The sequence below is a fragment of the Tenrec ecaudatus genome, chromosome 16 (assembly GCF_050624435.1).
Source record: "Tenrec ecaudatus isolate mTenEca1 chromosome 16, mTenEca1.hap1, whole genome shotgun sequence".
Lineage (NCBI taxonomy): Eukaryota > Metazoa > Chordata > Mammalia > Afrosoricida > Tenrecidae > Tenrec > Tenrec ecaudatus.
Genome location: NC_134545.1, coordinates 4,213,089 through 4,230,923, shown reverse-complemented (window position 1 = coordinate 4,230,923; position 17,835 = coordinate 4,213,089). Strand labels below are relative to the sequence as shown.

Below are 17,835 nucleotides of genomic sequence, written 5' to 3'. Positions count from 1 at the left end.
ATCAAATCACAATTTTTTTAAAGTAGAAAAAAATAAGAGAAGTTTGTCACTATGTAAACAGAAAAACATTAGGCCTTCAATTCTAGACAAACCTTATATTCATCATCCACTCAGTCATAAAGCATCAAAAGAAAAGTGAAGAGTGTATTGCAGGGCATACATGGATACAAAAGGTAATAAAGGAAGCACACAGAGTGGAAGACAAAATAGATGACGGGGACCCATTACAAATAAAATGTTTAAGCAGATCAAACAACTGAATCAAGAGAGTAAAATAAGAGCCCACAGACTGGGGACAGTCTTTAGCAATGACACAACGGACCAATTGTTAAAATTTATAGGATGCTGTAACACCTCAGAAAAAATCCATTTAAAAGGTGGACAAAGGACATGAATAGCCAGTTCACAAAGGCTGACATTCCAATGGCTAACAAACACATGAGGAAATGCTCATGATCATTAGCCATCTGAGAACTGGAGATCAAAACAATGACATCACCTTACACCCACAATGATAGCCCAATTTAAAACAGGCAACAACAAATGCTGGAGAGGTGAACTCTCCATACTGGAAAGAGGTGAACTCTCACATACTGTTGGTGGCTTGAAAATACGTACAATCACATGGACAGTGATCTGGCTCTACCTCAAACAACCGAGAAAAGAAATATCAGACCCAGCGACACCTTTCCTGGGCATATACCCCAGAGAAAGAAGAGACTGGATGGGAAAAGACAGATGTTCTCCCATGTTTACTGCAACACAGTTCACAATAACAAGAAGCTGGAGCCAGTCCAAATGGCCCTCAGACGAAGCCTGGATTACAAACTCTGGTTCATGCACACAATGCAATATTGTGCATCCCTGAACACCAGCATGCGGAAACCACGAAACCCCTCATCTCGTGGATGGGCCTGGAAACCATTGTGCTGGGTGCAGGGAGTCAATCGTACAAGGACAAATATTGGGTGAGTCCATTAAACACCATGAAGAAGGCAGGCTTCTGCTCCCAGATCATGTCATCTAATCGGTCTCCCAAACTACCTGGTGGAGAGCCTGCCTAGCGTCCATGAACCATACGCCACCCCTTTTATATGTACATTTTAAAAACCACTTCAAGAGCACAGACCTCACTTCAGCTTTTCAAGATGTGGGGGGCAGGGAGAAGATCATTCAGTTCCTGCCAAACAGCATTGTGCTAAGGTCACCCCAAATCAGCAGACCACTCCTACAAGAGTGGTAAGATAACCTTACTGGAAATTCAAGTCAAGAAGGGGGGAGGGAAGCCTGTATGTCTTGGAGAAGGCCATTACATTATTGGGTTTTGTTTTTATTTTTCATTATGTTATTGTTGTTCCCATCAGCAAAAAAAATGCTTAACAGTACTTACATAAAACCCAAGAGGAGAATACACCCTGTACACCCTGTACTATGTTCCTAATTGGACATTTTTGACCCAGTTTCTACCCAGCCCTTGGTGACCCAGGCTCTGTGGGACTTTAGACTCTGCCCTTTCTAGCTGCTCAGCATCCTTCATAGGCCACACCAGAAGGATTGATGGGGACCCTCCCTAGGTGCACTGGCTTTACCTCTGACTCACCTGTAGCAGATTTATGGGACTGACTCGTTCCTTGTACTCAAGGCTGAAAAACCCTCGTGTGAGAAGAAGCATATGGCTGATATTCTAAGATTATGGAAATGGCGGCCGCTGAGTGTGCCCATGCTGTAAGGGTGCCCCCCCAAATGGTGTCCTGGGACATATTTACTATTGTAATGCCCTCCTTGCTTTCTGATGGCATGTATTAAACTTGGAGGCATGGTCCCTCCTGTTCAGTATGATTATTATTGAAAGTTTTGCTCTATCACCAACTCCCATATGTTTGTGTAAATGGTGTTTAGTTACTGAAGAGTTTAATCTGCATAACTCAATTCATGTATCACACTCTGAAGCCAGCCTATCATTGTATAATTTCCTTCTCTTAACAATATTATAAATTCTATATGAGTGGCTAAATTAATGACACTATCGATAGAATTAACTTATGGTCCGGGGGGATGATTTATAGAGTTCTCTATAATAAAATAATAACGAACGATGTCTCTAAAATTCACACTTAATTCTAGTCCTACTCTAAGAACAATTCGTTCTGATGACATAGCCCTGCCCATGCTCGCCCTCCTGACATGATCACTGAAGACAGGGGTGCTGCAGCACAGTGTGCTGAGAAATCAGGTGGTGCCTGGCTATCTGAAGAGGGAAAGAATAGCGACTGGGCACCCCTATGGATTGTCTTCAAACAAGCACCCATCTAAGGGAGGCGTCAACTAAGTCCACATGGGAGAAGTACACCAGCCCGTGTGATTGATTGTAAATAATAAAACCCCAATCCAAAGCACGGAATGGTATCAGAGCTTAAATTCTGAACACCTGGTGTGCAGAAGGCTATAGATGGCAGTGGGAATCCAAAAATCCATCTGCAGGGTCCACACATGGATTGTGTTTCCAGTGAATTCTCTCTGACCATCGCGGAGGGCTGTGAATAGCTGTGACATGATACAGAGAGCATTGTACCGTCAATTACGGCAGACGTAGTTAGCTTGAAATGTAATACTCTATCCTCGGAGCTCCCTTTGGACCCATTTAAAGTTGTTTGATGTTTAAAATACTTTCTGCTTCATCTTCGATTGAGGCCTTTCTGGGCTGTGTCAAGTCGTTGTTGGGTTTTTGTTTGTTTTGTGTGCGTGTGTTTTGTTTTATATGAGAGCGGATGAAATCCAAGACAGCACCATAGAAACAGTAACTGGAGAAGGGAGGGTGGGGGAATGGGGAGCTAACAATTATAAGCATGAGAAGAAGACGTTCTGAAACAGCGGTGGTGGTTGCACAAAACGTATTGTGATTGAATGATTAAACTATTAAATTGTATGATAGGTGAAGTATATGTCAATAAAATTATTTAAAAAGTAAAGGAAGCAAAAGGAGTGGAGATGCCGGGGATCGAACCCGGGGCCTCATACATGCAAAGCATGCGCTCTACCACTGAGCTACATCCCCCACACATGCCAAGCAGAGTACAGAAAATCTCTGCTATACAATATTATGGAGGTTTATTTTCCTTTTTCTTTGAATAATTAATTATTTTGAATATTGTATATTCAAATAAATGCTGTTATTGTTATTAGTTGCTGTTAAGTCACAGCAAAACAAATGATTTCACATTTCTGGTTTCTCTGGCTGAGGCGATCTGCTCCCATAGAGATCGACAACATTGGAAACCCTGTGTAGGGTCCATGTGAGTCAGAATGGACTCGATGGTGGTAGATCTTTATTCTATAGATGCTCCCTTTAAAACCACCAAACTATCAAAACTGGGAGCCATTCCAGCTCCCCCCCGAATAAATTCATATATACGCGCAAATTTAAAAGAACCAGATTCTAAGTAATCCTCCTCTGAGAAACGCAGTAGTGCCTTAGGGCTATGGCAGGGTGGGTGTGGGGAAATGGGAGACTAACACTGGACTACAAATGAAGAGTTCTGAAACTGATTGTGGTGGTGATTGCACAACTTTTTAATATAGTCGAACGATTGATTGCCCTGTATGGTATGTGAATTAAATGTCAACCACATCATTTAAGACTCACTGACTGATGCCAGCCCATGACCACCCTGTAGGACAGGGTAGAGCTTCTGAGACAATAACTCTTTACAGAAGTAGAAAGTCATGATGTATGTATGGATTGTGATAAGAGTTTTATGAGCCCCTAATAAAACAATTTAAAAACAAAGAAGTAGAAAGTCTTGTCTTCCTTCGTTTATAAATCCTGATGGGAGCCAAGACCCTCATCTGTCTCTGGAGTCTCCAGAACAGGGAGATGGTAGCTCACAAAGGTTCTTTCCAGTGCCATATTGCTGCGGTCCAGCTGCAATGGGTTCGGGTCCCCCGCTAGGTGGGTAAGGCTTGGACGAGTGGGAGACAGAAATCACACAACTCAAAGGTTGCGGTGACTGTTCCAATTTTATTCATGCAAAGCTTCAACTTATGTTGGGAACCGGACATAATCAGCCTGACAAAACCAACTCCATATTGCCTGCCCGGCAGCCTCAACCTTATCTTATCCTGACAAACGCCACATGGCCCACCTTTGTTTACTCCAGCACCGGACATTCCAACCGTAGATTTGTGTCTGTCTACCCTGTTTGCTCTACACCCCCTCCCTTCCTTTTTTTACCTTCCCTTGGAATTCCTTTGTTTGCCTCACCCTTTAAAAAGAGGCTTGTGTAGCAATAAACGAAGACCTTGACAAGAATCTGCTTGTTCTCGCTCCTCTCTCTCACCCGTTTCTCTTTCAGGCTTGGTCCCCCTCGGAACTTCTCGAATAACTGAGTCCCGCTGGCCCGGGGCAAACTTATATATTCTTTTTCTTGGCTTAAAGCTTACGGCCTGAGATCATACATTAGGAAATTCTCAGGCCACAAGACCGTAACAAGTTACATCAATCACATCATGATTCTTGGTTAAAAATTAGTACATCTTGAAACTAAAACATTTTCTTACAAGGGTGATAGACATAAACCTTCTAACAATAACTGAGCACACTTCATCCAACTAGGGCGCATTGTTCTAACTATGAGATCAATAAAACATTAATACATTTCATTATCAAAAATTACTTGACAGGCTTTGGCTGCTGTTCTTTCTGTTCTTTCTTAGGCTGTTCCTCTAAGGCTTTCATTTCTTGTTCTTACTTTTCCACTAAGTTCTCATAAATTAAACTCCCAAAAGTCTTTCTGTACCAAGGTGTGAGTTGTCTCACAATAGGTAGCTTTGCTTTGGTGGACTTCAAACAACACGGAGGCCCTCTTCTTGCTAACCATTCCATAAAACTTAAACTACTAAAAGGAATTTGTACATCTTTCTTTGTTAACTATTCTTATGCCATTTCCATTGCAAGCCCCTGTATAAGGTAAATCAGGGTCAGGAACTCTATTTCTTTTTGGGTTATTTCCTGGAGGGGGATGCCGTATTCTGCCCCCTATGCGGTAACCAAGATAAGGAAAGGGAAAAACTGGATGATAAACTTTTTTAGAATCTTGCACAAAAGCACTCCAAATAATTATGGCAAGGCCAATCAAACAAGTTCAAATACATGTCGAGAGCAGGTTTGGGCAGCCAGCTCCCACCGTCCAGTTTCTCTGAAGCCGGGCCAGGCTTCATTCGACTCTGTCTTCGACGTTACATGGCAGGACTGGTCCCCTCACCATATTGCAGAGACTAAATGTCAGCCGTGCCACCTCGGAATCTGAGCACGTGTCTCACATTCAGAAGAAGGGTCTCTGCAATACTGCATTCGAAAGAATCTTTGTGAGCTAGCATCTTACCAAGACTCGCGAGAAAGATGAGGCTCTCTGCTGCCAGGAAGATTTATATTTCCAGAAAGAAGCAATTCTACTATGTCTCTTATGGGGTCACTATGTGTCAGAATCGGCTCCGTGGGCATAGCCCCCCAGCCGAGCCCGTGAATCATACCAGGGAAGAGAAGAGGCCAGGGTTAGCACCCTGCAGTCATCCCGGGCCCTTGAGTGGTGTAGAAGGGCTCAGAGACCTGAAGAGAGCAGCATGCACCTGGGCTCCAGGCTCCCCGACAGCGAGCACGCTGTACAGGGCAGTAGGGAATTCATTGTGGCTGAACCTTCTGGGCCTCAGTTTCCTCATCTATAACAGGGACTCCTAAGGTCCTTGTGAGGACGTCAGAAAGTTACACATAAGACATTTAGAACAGGCATGTGCTTAGTTATGTGAATTATTCCCATTAGAAATGTACTTATTGGGAACCGATTACAAGGACCTACATGTGACTTCCTCCCTGGGGGACGGACAACAGAAAAGTGGGTGAAGGGCGACGTCGAACAGGGTAAGATATGACAAAATAATAATTTATAAATTATCAAGGGCTCATGAGGGAGGCGGGAGCGGGGAAGGAGGGGAAAAATGAGGACCTGATGCCAAGGGCTTAAGTGGAGAGCAAATGTTTTGAAAATGATGAGGGCAATGAATGTACAGATGTGCCTCACACAAGTGATGTATGTATGGATTGTGATAAGAGTTGCATGAGCTCCTAATAAAACGATTTTTTTAAAAAAAGAAATGTGCTTTTTATTGGGTGGCACAGAATTTAAGTGCTGGGCTGCTAACCAAAAGATATTGGCAGCTAGATCCCACCAACCACTCCCCGGGAGAAAGATGTGGTAGTCGGCTTCCACACAAATTACAGCCTTGAAAGACCTCGGGGACAAATCTACCCTGTTCTCATGGGGTCCTAGGAACCCAGCCTACTTGAAGGCATTGCATAGCCAGAATCAGATTTGGGGGGCGGTGGGATTTTCCGTTGTCTTGGTGCAGGGACGCCTCTGTTCACATTCCCCCTGGAGTCCACTGATGCTTTACTGACCCTGAGTGGTGAGAGACAGGACAGAAACGACATGTGGTGCAGAACAAGGCCCTGTGGAAGCCACCCTCTGTCCTTAGTCCTCCCCAGGAAGTGGGAGGCCATGTGAGAAGGATCCACCCACGACGCCTCAGCAAAACAGAAAGATGGTACTGAAAGCCAGGGCATTGTAGATATATGGCTTGTGAGCAAGCCATGGTTGGGCACGGGTCTCTGCGCCCTCTGTTGCCCACTGGCACCGCAGCCGGAGCGACCAGCTCCAAATGAATCAGATGCTGCTGCACACACAACTCTGAGGGTGGAATCCTCCCTCCTAACTCCCCTCTCCAGGCCTCCTTCCCACTTGAGAGCTTTGCCCTTGCTGTCCCCTCTGCTCAGACACTGTTTTCCTTGACAAGGCATTGACATGCATGTCACCTCTTTGGAAAGACCTTACAGGTCGCCTCTCTAAAGCGGCCTGAGGGTCCCACTCATTCTCTCCAACCCTCGGGGTTTGGTTTTCTCCACAGCACCCATCACAGGGTCCTTCCCTCCCCCCCCCCTCTTCCCAGTGCCTAGCAGTGTGCTTGGCTCATCATAAACCCAAACCCGCTGCCAGGGCATCGCTGCTACTCACAGTGGCCTCAGAGGACAAAACAGAACTGTTCCCCCCCCCTCCCCCGCTGCCCCCCAGGATTTTCCAAGGCTGTGAGTCCTTTAAAGGAGCCAACTGACTGGTGGCTTTGAACGACTCACCTTTGGAAAGGAGCCAACTGACTGGTGGCTTTGAACGACTCACCTTTGGGTTAGCCAAGCCCTGTAACTGCTAGGATTTGGTAAAACAGATACTCAGAAGAGGCTGAGAGCTTCAGAGAGTTCCTGGGAAAGTTCTATTCCTTTTTAAGTTCTATTTCCCCCCACCCCCCCGCCAACAAAAACCCCATAACTTTTGAGTCCCCTTTGCATTTGTGGGATGAGTGTGTGTGTGTGTGTGTGTGTGTGTGTGTGAGAGAGAGAGAGAGAGAGAGAGGAGTCACACAAATCAAAGAACGAAAGCACAGGACCTAGAGCCAGGCCACTCCTGGTCTCAAATCCACGAACAATCTCTGAGGTCCAGCCTCTGGGCTGATGACAAGACAGAAGATGAAACATTTGCAGCAGAGTGAGCAGTCTTGGACCCTAGAAGTTGACAATCCCGCCCCGGGAAATGCCATCATATAGACCAAACCATTTACACGAGCACTGCGGGAGGGCACAACATGGAAGATAAGGCTTCAGGTGAGCACTTGGTCTTTGTATTTCTCCTGAACCTGTGGCCAACTATTCAGGAAAAAGTGTGACAGGACCAGCAGAATGTCACGGAAGACCTCGGGGCAGAATGTAACTTAGCTGTTAGAGTGACTCTTCTAAGCAAAAGTAACTGAATGCTAACAAACTTAATGAGAATTGTAGTTTTTGGTTTTTTTAAGGAAAAAAAAACCTCACAGCCTCCCCGTCGGGGAATCGAACCCCGGTCTCCCGCGTGACAGGCGGGGATACTCACCACTATACTAACGAGGACTGGCGCTACTTTTTGGTTTGCAAGCTGGTCCTTTAAGGAAGATAGGCGTTCCCTAGCACTGCGCCTCGTCCTCCAGTTCTTTTACAGTTTAGTGAAAACTCTGATTTTAAATCGGGTTTCTTACTCGATCAATTTCTATCTCATATATCTGCACTTACAAGCACGTAAGCGGGAGACAGATAAGGCTTTCTACGCCCTTAAAGTTCCAGTCACCGGAACGCATAGGAGCATGTTTACTCGGCCATCCATAGGGTCGACGCAGTGGAAGTGAGTTCGAGTTTCTGACCATATAAGTGCCTAGATACAAGTATATATGAGCATAGCTAGGCATTTGTGAAATACAATGAATGCAACCTGGCCAAACTTGTCCTTGTTAAATGCGCCCCCAAAGGGAGTTTCCATACCCTTTGAGGTTTATTTAAATGCAGTAAAATCCCTATTGATTGGACAGAATTAGTCACTCACTCCAGAGCTGCTGCCCCTGCGGGTTGCAGAGACTAACTCTTGCAAGGACTCAAGCCCCGTCTTTCTTCCAGCTTCATGTATAGGTATGCATATATATATATATATTTTGCTTTGAAATTCTTCTCAAACAAAATTAAACTTATAGAAAAACTTAAAATTTCATATTTTAAATAAGGTGAAGATTTACAGAATAATTTTTTTGTTTCCCTATTTAACTCGCAAAGAAAACGGATGACGTGGCTACTGCCGAAACCCGGGATCGAACCAGGGACCTTTAGATCTTCAGTCTAACGCTCTCCCAACTGAGCTATTTCGGCGGCCGACGGCAAGCGCATGTGCTTTCATCCTCCTCAAGGTTTGCACTGCCGGGGCTCGAGCTTGTGGGGTTTACTGCTTGTCTCCTGATCACGCGCCCCGACACGACCCACGTCACTTGTTCGATTATATTATCTTCTTTACTGATTGCTCCGTCCATGATCTGCCCGAGGATCTCCAGGATCTGGAATGACAGCCCCAGGAAGAGCAAGGGCGTCGCAGATGCTCCCTCAGCTTCTCAAGCTCGCTTCTTTGCACCCAGGAATAAGGTCATCCTTGGGGTGCAGCTTCGCAAACCGGCTGAGATGTGACGCGTTGCTGGCTGCTGCAAGTTCTGGGCGGACCCCTTGAGCAGAAAGTGCCCTCGTGGGGCGCCGAGCGACTCACATCCGACTTCCAGACGTGACTCCACGTCTCCGGAGGTGATCCAACAGGGAGATCAAGATCTGGGCGCTGGGCTCCCGTGGGAGGTGGGTGGCGGGGTAACATTGCTGCACGGGAGAGGACCAGGAAGTGGGAGTTGGGCCGTCCAGCACCCTACGAAATCAGCCAGTAAATGTTTGCAGACCGCTGACTAAGAAACACCTTAAGAGAGTTTGGAGGAAATGCCAAGGCTAGGAAGAAAATTGCACTGTGGAAAGGGGTGCAGCGCAGGAAAAGGCGTTGAGGCTGAAACCAGCGTGGGAGGAACAGAGAGAAAATCAGGTTAGAAGAGGTATAGTGGCTAAACCAGGCAGGCAGGTGGGCAGTCTATTTCCTTTTGCATAGGCAATGGATATAAGCATGTATGTTATTTATGTATACATGTCTTTTTAAAAGTATTTTTGAAATTTTATTTAAATGTAGACTATTATTCAAATGATTTGGAAAATCAATAATGAAAAGTAGTTCTTTAGGGTTTTCCTCTGGTGCAGGCAGGGCACACACCACACTGTACTTGCCCTGTAGGGGGGTTAGCAGGACACAGGGACTCAGGTCACCCCAGGGGTCACACACAGGACCTGCCACATCCCTGGCCTGGCCTTGTGTTGGCAGCCAGCCCACCCTCGCATTCTGGCCCGTCCCAGGCAACAGTGCCCTCAGACTTGGCTCCTGGAGACCAGCTCTGTGTGACTTCTCCATCCCACATCTTGCCCTGTCATAAATATGTACACATCCCTGGGCAGTCTGGGGCAACCTGTCCCCAGCCTGTGGCCTGGCAACTCAGGATGGTGCCAGGGAAAGCTCAGAACATTGCTGCCTCCCCATTGCCAATACCCTCCGGTCATCTGCCCTCAGGCAGCTGCCGCTGGCCAAGGACACGGTGGAACTGCTGGGTGATGTGGCCCAGCTCCTTGACCCTGTCCACCATGTCCTGGGCAGCAGCAGGGGACGGGTACTGCAGGGCGGCGGCCTTGGTGGTGGCCACAATGCCACGCAGGAGGTCGCAGAGCAGGTTGTTGTAGTAAGTCACCTGGCTGCGCACATCTGCTGCCTTGGTCTGCCGTGACAGCGTGTCCCCGATGAACACCAGTTTGTGGGCACTGAGAATGACGAACTTGCTGTGCACCACGAAGATCTTGGGAGGCTGGTTGGTGGACACCGCGGTGAAGAAAGCATCCACCGCATTGGTCAGCGTGGTCAGTTTGGCCTCGCACTGCTCCAGGTAGAAGAGCAGCAGCTGCCAGTCCGAGGGTCCCAGGCCGCCCGCCCGCCCTGGCACCAGAGGTTGGGCAGGGGTACAGTTGGCCAGGTCGTGATCATGGGCCCTGACACTTCCTGCTCCAGTCGCTCAAACTGCTTCAGCTGCTGCAGCTCCAGCTGGCCCTTCCGCTGCCTCATGATGCTGTCTTTCTCCAGCAGCTCCTTCTGTGTCTTCTCAAACACTTCCTTCCCCTGCAGGAGGACATAGTCTTAGTCCTCCATCCAACCCCCTTAGCTGTTCTTGTACTGCCCATCTGGAGAGTCCTGGGAGGTAATCTTGGGATGTGAGGGCAGAGGCCGTGACTGGATGCTGCAAGCCTTGTCGGCAGAGTTGGGGTGCAAGGTGCCGCCCCCCTCGGGCCCTGTGGCAGGGGCCTTGGTCCTTCAGAAGATCAGTGAGGCATTGCCGTGCAAAAAGGAGGCCAGCTGCTTGGTGTCCTCGGACACAGCCCGTGAGCAGGCCACTAGACAGTCCAGGTCCTCAGGTGTGGCCCCTGGGCCTCCTCTGCCAGTGTTGAAGGCCTGGCCATGGACCACCATCGTCTGGTGCACATCCTCCATCTTTTGCAGCTGCCAGCTGAGCTTGGCGTGCAGGGTGCGGTCGGACGTAGGGGCAGCGTTGCTGACCGCGCTGAGGGGAAACTCCAGCAGCTCATGCACAGCCCCCTGGACGGCAGTCACAGCTGCCCGCAGGTCCTGCCCCTGGAGCTCCTGAGGCTCCGGGACACCACGCCAGCCCCCGCCCCGCAGCAGGTCCAGGAGGTGGGCCACAGTGGCACTGACAGCCTGCTGCGGCCGGGACAGAGCCTCCATGGCCAGCTCTAGCTCCAGTGTATACATGTCTTTTAATACACCTGGAGTTTTTTTCGTTTTCATTGTAAAAGGGAAGAAGAGGACATTCCTTGACTCAGCAGGGTAAGCAGAAAGGGAACCTACGCAGCACAGTGCTATAAACCTACTACACCTGTTTTCTATTTTTTTATTTCTTTAATTTATTTTTGATCATTTATTATGGTCTGGGCACCTCTTCGTGACCCTGTGCACGACGAAGGAAACACCGCCTGACCGGTGCCGGCCACACAAACGTTCTTTCTTGAGCCCATTGATCAGGCATGACCTATTTTCAGCTTATTTCTCAAGGGCACGGTTTCCTGAAGGTGCCCCCAAGATTACTGCGTTAGAAGGGTATTCACACCTCTTCTTATTTATTAATTCTTCGAGCACATGGAACGGGAAAGAAACCACATTTTTGCCGTTAGAAGAATTTGCAAAAGGTCAAGCAGCCTCCCCGTCGGGGAATCGAACCCCGGTCTCCCGCGTGACAGGCGGGGATACTCACCACTATACTAACGAGGACGAGCTATAGCAAGCATCCTCCGCTTAGTCCTATATAATAATGGCAGACGCCGTTTCAAGTGTCTTTACAGATATGACTGGTGGGTTGTTTTTCTAAATTGCAAAACAACTTCCGGAAGTCCCTGGAAGCACACTTTGTTCCCGAAACGCGGGCAGAGCGAAAATCTCACTTCCTGTATTACTACTCACGGAAGTGGGCAGTCGGCTGAGGGGATGTAGCTCAGTGGTAGAGCGCATGCTTTGCATGTATGAGGCCCCGGGTTCAATCCCCGGCATCTCCACTTCCTTGTTTTCTCCCCACTCCTCCCGCCTTCTTTTCAATATGAATCCCAAGGCAGATGAAGAAAGGAGAGTCTACGAACCCCAGTGAGCCGCCTAGTGCCCTGGCTGAGGGAAACGCTTCCGTTCTTATGGACAAATGCCCAGGGTCTTTCCTGCAAGCCTGCATCCGATCAGCTTGGAGGTTTGGGCCCCTGAATCTGTATTTCTAAAACAAACTTGCCTACCTATGCTTATCAGGCTGACCAACTGATTTCCAAGGAGTGGTTTGCAACTGGCTGTTCATTAAATTATGCGCGAGTGTCTAATGTCAGGAATGGTGCACACATTGGACACCACCTATGTGCCCACGTGGGTCAAGTACCCTGGTTGGTGATGATCCTGCTTAAGCCAAGTGATGGTTCTGCACACCCATGGGATGTACATTCTGGTCCACGGGAATCACAATCAGCAACGTTAGGAAGGCAACGCAAACGATGGGATGGAGGCTGAACCATGCAGTGCTTTGGTTAAACTGTCAAACAAAGGCCTGAGTGGACATTGAAAATCTGTGGAACGAGCACATGGGACAGAGGAAAAGACAAGCGTAAAGGTCCAGTGGTTGCAGAGAGCAAAGGGGAGATTGCTGAGACAGAAAGCAAGCCCCTGCCAGGAGCTCGCTGAGAGTCTCAACAAACACTGAGTGGATTCCAACCCAGAGACCCTACAGGGAGGGGTAGTACTGCCCTGAGTTGACTGGTGGCTGGAGGCAACAGATCTGATTTCTCTTTCAAAACGCTCCCCCTGGCGCCCATTTGAAGAACACACGGAGGCTGCAGGCCTGACCCAGTAGGACATTCGTAGAAGCAGGGTGTCAGTGGACATGAGGGGAGAGAGGTTCTGAATACATTCTGGAGGTGAAGTCAGCAGAATTTGCACGTGACTTGGAAAGGGGAAGTGGGTAAAGGACTCACCTCCAATCTGGGGACCCTTGGGTCTGGTGGCGGCAAGGCTGGGGGAAAAGTGACCTGGAATTATAGAAAGATGTTTACCTGTGTCTTATTGTGTGGATCATAACATCCTGTGGCTAGCCTTGAGAATAGGAATTCTAGAACACTTCATTGTGCTCAGGTAGAATCTGTCCATGGATCCAGAGGAAATTGTGCGAACAGAACAAGGGAATACTGCATGGTTTCTACCGCAGGAAAGGTGTGCCTCAGGGTCCTATCCCATCATACTTGCTCGATCCGTATGCTGAGCAAATACACAGAGAAGCTGGCTTCTAGGAGGAAGGTGACATCAGGATCGGTGAGAGGCTTATCAACATCCTGCGACATGCTCATGGCATAACCTTGCTTGCTGAAACTGAAGGAGGCTCGAAGCATTTGCAGATTAAGGATTGCAGCCTTCAGTATGGATTATCACTCAATGGACGGAAAACCAAACTCTTCACAACGGGACCAAAAGGTACCCTTCTGAGAAACGGAGAAAGGATTGACGCTGCCAGCCAAGGGTTTACGTCCTGGATCCACGATGCTCATGGAAGCAGCAGCCAAGAGATCAGATGATGCACCGCACTGGGTGAATCAGCTGCACAAGACCTCTCTAGAATATGTATGGGCTAAAGCATACATATGCTTTAGCAGGCTAAAGCAGACCCCCCCACCCCCCGCTTCACTGCACATCCAGGAGGTCAGCAGCTGCCTCCCTGAAATAAGGAGACCGGAAAACAGTGCCTGGAATGCCTGGCTCCTTGAGAACAGCCTGCCTGCCAGAGCTGAGAAACTGCATCCTGAGCCATAAATCTTACTGCTGCAGCACGACCTCCCTCTACCCGCTTCCCTTTAAAAACCCCAGACCCCGGGCAAAGCCCGTGGTTCCCCTGGACTACTTGCTAGATCATGGGGCTTCACCCAGGAGCTGCCCCCTAATAAAGCTATTTCTGGTTCTGCTCTCCCTTTGTCCTGTCAACTATCTTTGTCCATCTCCCTGTGCCTCAGTTTACCTCTCACTCTTCCTGTGCCTCAGTTCATCTTTACAGAATATTGAAAAGCAAAGAGTGTCCCTTGAGGGCTAAGGGGCGGGATACAAGCCAGTGTTTTCAGTGACCTCGTATGCCTGTGATCTAGAGAGTAAAATGCCTTGGCTAGTCAATAAAACACAAGTAAACATCTTTCTAGGATTCTCTGCTTTCAGCCAGGATCCATCTGACGTCAGCAATGATATCCCCTCTTCCATGCCCTCTTCTGAAGCCGGCCTGAACGTCTGGCAGTTTCCTGTCAATGTACTGCTACAACTGTTGGTGGATGATCAGCAGCAAACTTTTACTGGCATGTAATGTGTGTGTGTGTATACTTTATTTTAATAAATCATTTTACTGGGGGCTCTTACAAGCTCTTATAACAACCCATACATGCATTGCGTTGAGCACATTTGTACATATGTTGTCATCATCCTTTTCAAAACATTTTCTTTCTATTTGAGCCCTTGGTATCAGTTCATTTGTTTTCCTCCTTCCCCCACCCTCCCACCCTCCCGAACCCTTGATAAATTATCATTATTATTATTTTCAGATCTTACACCATTCGCTCTCTCCCTCGACCCATCTTTCTGTTGTTTGTTGCCCATGGCATGTAATATTAATGAACATTCTTCTGTAATTGGAGCAGGTCTGTCGGGCCACTTTGGTTCTGAATGGCTGAAACTATGGATCCCTCCCGGTCAGTTGGCCAAGTAGCTGGCTCCCAAATGTCCTGACATAGACTAGCGAAGTGCTTCCAGGGGCTCATCAGCTTGTTGAAACATCTCAACTGGTGTTCCAGCAATTCCTGGAGCCTTGTCTCTGGCTAGTGCTTTCAGTGCAGCTTGGACTTCTTATTCACCTGCTACTTCCCTCTTAAAATGGTTGAATGTCGGCGAGTTCTTTTTGGTGCAGTGGCTGTGCATTCTTTCCATCTTCTTTTGATGCTTCCTGCACCATTCAAGGCTTTGCCCATAGAATCTTCCACAATGCAACCTGAAGCTTGAGTGTCTCTCAAGGCTTTGCCCATAGAATCTTCCACAATGCAACCTGAAGCTTGAGTGTCTCTCAAGGCTTTGCCCATAGAATCTTCCACAATGCAACCTGAAGCTTGAGTGTCTCTCAAGGCTTTGCCCATAGAATCTTCCACAATGCAACCTGAAGCTTGAGTGTCTCTCAAGGCTTTGCCCATAGAATCTTCCACAATGCAACCTGAAGCTTGAGTGTCTCTTGAGTTCAGTGTAAGATCTTCTCTCGTTTTCTTTGTTTCTGGTTTTCTAACCCTGGGTCTTTGGACATTTCATTTTAATACTTTGTCTTCTCCAGGTGCCCCTTGAAATTTTCCGTTCAGCTCTTTGAGAAGAGTGGGATTCTAGAACCCTTCCTGGCACTCATGCACAAGCTGTCCATGGATCACGAGGCAGTTGTGTGAACAGAGCAAGGGACTGCTGCGCGGTTTATAACCAGGGTGGTATCCTCTCACGGTGCTCCACCTGGGTGCTGAGCACATAACCAGAGATGCTGGGTGACCTGAAGGAGAATGAGGCACCAGGATGGGAGGGAGGGTATTGACCACATGCTGATAGAGAACTTCTGCTGAAAGTGAGCACTTGAGCATGGTATTTTCAATGTAAGTCATGGTGTTTTGAATTGCCTCAGATAAGTGTGAAAGTTGGACTCTGAATAAGGAAGACTGAGAACTTGTAAGTCTGAATTATAGTGCTGACAGATATTGAAATGACCAGACTGCCACAAGAGCAAACATAGCTGTCTTTGAAGTAGGACGGCCAAAATGCTCCTTAGAGCAGCAGTTCTCAACCTTCCTCATACAGTTCCTCATGGTGACCCCTAACCATAAAATTCTTTTTGTTGCTACTTCATCACTGTCATTTTGCTACCATTATGAATTGTCATGTAAATATCTGATAGGCAGGATGTATTTACGATTACAAGTTGAGCATAATGAAAGCATAGTGATTCATCACAAAACAGTATGAAATTCTATATTGTGAAATATTTATTTCTAATGACAAGTAAATGGAATTTTGTCTTGGAGCATGGGGTAGCATGGGGAACAGTCTTTATGCCGGATACTCATAGGTGGGTGTATCTGTAATATGGGTGGACCTGCCTGGGGACGGATAGAGAAGCGGTGTCTTGCTTCTTAAGACCATCGGAAATAGGTGTTTTCCGATGGTCTTAGGTGACCCCTGTGAAAGGGTCATTCAACCCCCAAAGGGGTCTAAACCCACAGGTTAAGAACCACTGCCTTAGAAGCACAGATGGTAAGCCTTTGTCTCATGTCCTTTGCCCATGTTGTCAGGAGGGAACACTTCCAAGAAAATGACATGCTGGGTCACGTGGAGAGGCAGGCTCCAACAGAAGGACAACTGAAGTTGGTGCAGGACTGGGCTGTGCGTGGAGCAGGTCACTGCGAGTCGGAACTGACCCCACGTCACCTAACAGCATTTGCTGTTTTATGTGTTAATAGGATTTATGTGGTATACAATGGTTATCAGCAGGAATTTAGGAAAAATACATGAGCAAAAGTGTGGGGGTGGGGGGAGCAGGTACAAATCAATATCCTCAAATCTATCAAATGGAGAATGCAGTCATCTTGGTTGGGTCCACAACCAATGCTCTCAGAAGCAGCCATCAGGAAATCAAAGGACACAGTAGTGCCTTGGGCCTGTCTGCTGCACAAGTGTGAAGGTCGGACTGAACCAAGCCATGGTCTTTCTAATCCCATCGCACGCCTGGCAAACTTGGAGGATGAGTAAGGAGGCTCGCACCATGAAGGCATTCGGATTATGCTGTTGGCTACGGATATTGAGAAGTACCATGGACTGTCGGGAGAGCACGTACTCGTCTTCGGAAGAAGTACAGCCAGACAGCTCCTTGGAAGCAAGGTTGGCAATACCGATCTCATGTACTTTGGACACGTGATCAGAAGGGAAGGGTCCCGTGAACATGAGGAAGAGGTGGATTGACATTAGAGTGTCGCCAAATGCTGCTTCTGCAGAGGCGACAGGGGGTTTACACATAACCATTGCAGGCACGCCCGGGACTAGGCAGTGTTTGCTTGTCACACAGGGTGCTGAGTCAGAGCTGACTTGATGACACCTCAGAAGCAAGTAAGCACACAGGGACCTCTGCTAACCTTTCATGGGCACCTACTCAGCCCAGTGTCCACACAAATAAGGCGCCTGGTGGCAACGTGGATGCATCTTGAAAGAAACCATAAAGAGCCTTGAGGCTATATCCCCGCTCAGAGCAGCCAATGCAGAGAACCACATGGCCGACCCCACTATGAGACATGGCATCCCTCACTGACCCATAGCCCTACCAGGGACAACACTGGAGACACAGTGTGGGAATTGCACCCAATCTGATCCCACCACACTGAGGCAAAAGACTAAGGCGAGCAACAGAACAGCAAGGGGAGCAGAGCAAGGAAGTCCTAAAGGAGTACCAGAAATAAACATTGAGGTCAGGGAGTGGCACTCCATCAGACTCAACCAGAAAATACTCCTAAAGGTCAACAAACAGACCTTGAACTTTTATAGGCTTTTTTTTTTTTGCTGCTTTGTTTTGCTCTGTCTTGTTTTTGTGCACATTATTATCTCTGCAGGTCTATCTAGATAAGATAGGCTGGATAAACAATCTGGAGGAGAAAACAATGGGACCCACAGTTCTGGGGGACATGGGAGAGGTGGGGAAAAGGAAGTGGTGTTAACTCAGGGACGAGGG

At 47.8% G+C, this 17,835-nt stretch overlaps 3 non-coding genes and 1 pseudogene across 3 annotated transcripts; 1 reads left to right on the top strand and 3 right to left on the bottom strand.

Annotated features, from left to right (window-relative positions):
- Positions 1-2,983: 2,983 nt before the first annotated feature.
- TRNAA-UGC (transfer RNA alanine (anticodon UGC)) lies at positions 2,984-3,055 on the bottom strand. Its single transcript has one exon. It is a non-coding gene; the product is annotated as a tRNA-Ala (tRNA).
- Positions 3,056-8,697: 5,642 nt separating this feature from the next.
- TRNAF-GAA (transfer RNA phenylalanine (anticodon GAA)) lies at positions 8,698-8,770 on the bottom strand. The gene has a single exon. It is a non-coding gene; the product is annotated as a tRNA-Phe (tRNA).
- Positions 8,771-10,032: 1,262 nt separating this feature from the next.
- LOC142429580 (breast cancer anti-estrogen resistance protein 1 pseudogene) lies at positions 10,033-17,078 on the bottom strand (annotated as a pseudogene).
- Positions 12,017-12,088, top strand: TRNAA-UGC (transfer RNA alanine (anticodon UGC)). The gene has a single exon. It is a non-coding gene; the product is annotated as a tRNA-Ala (tRNA).
- Positions 17,079-17,835: the final 757 nt, after the last annotated feature.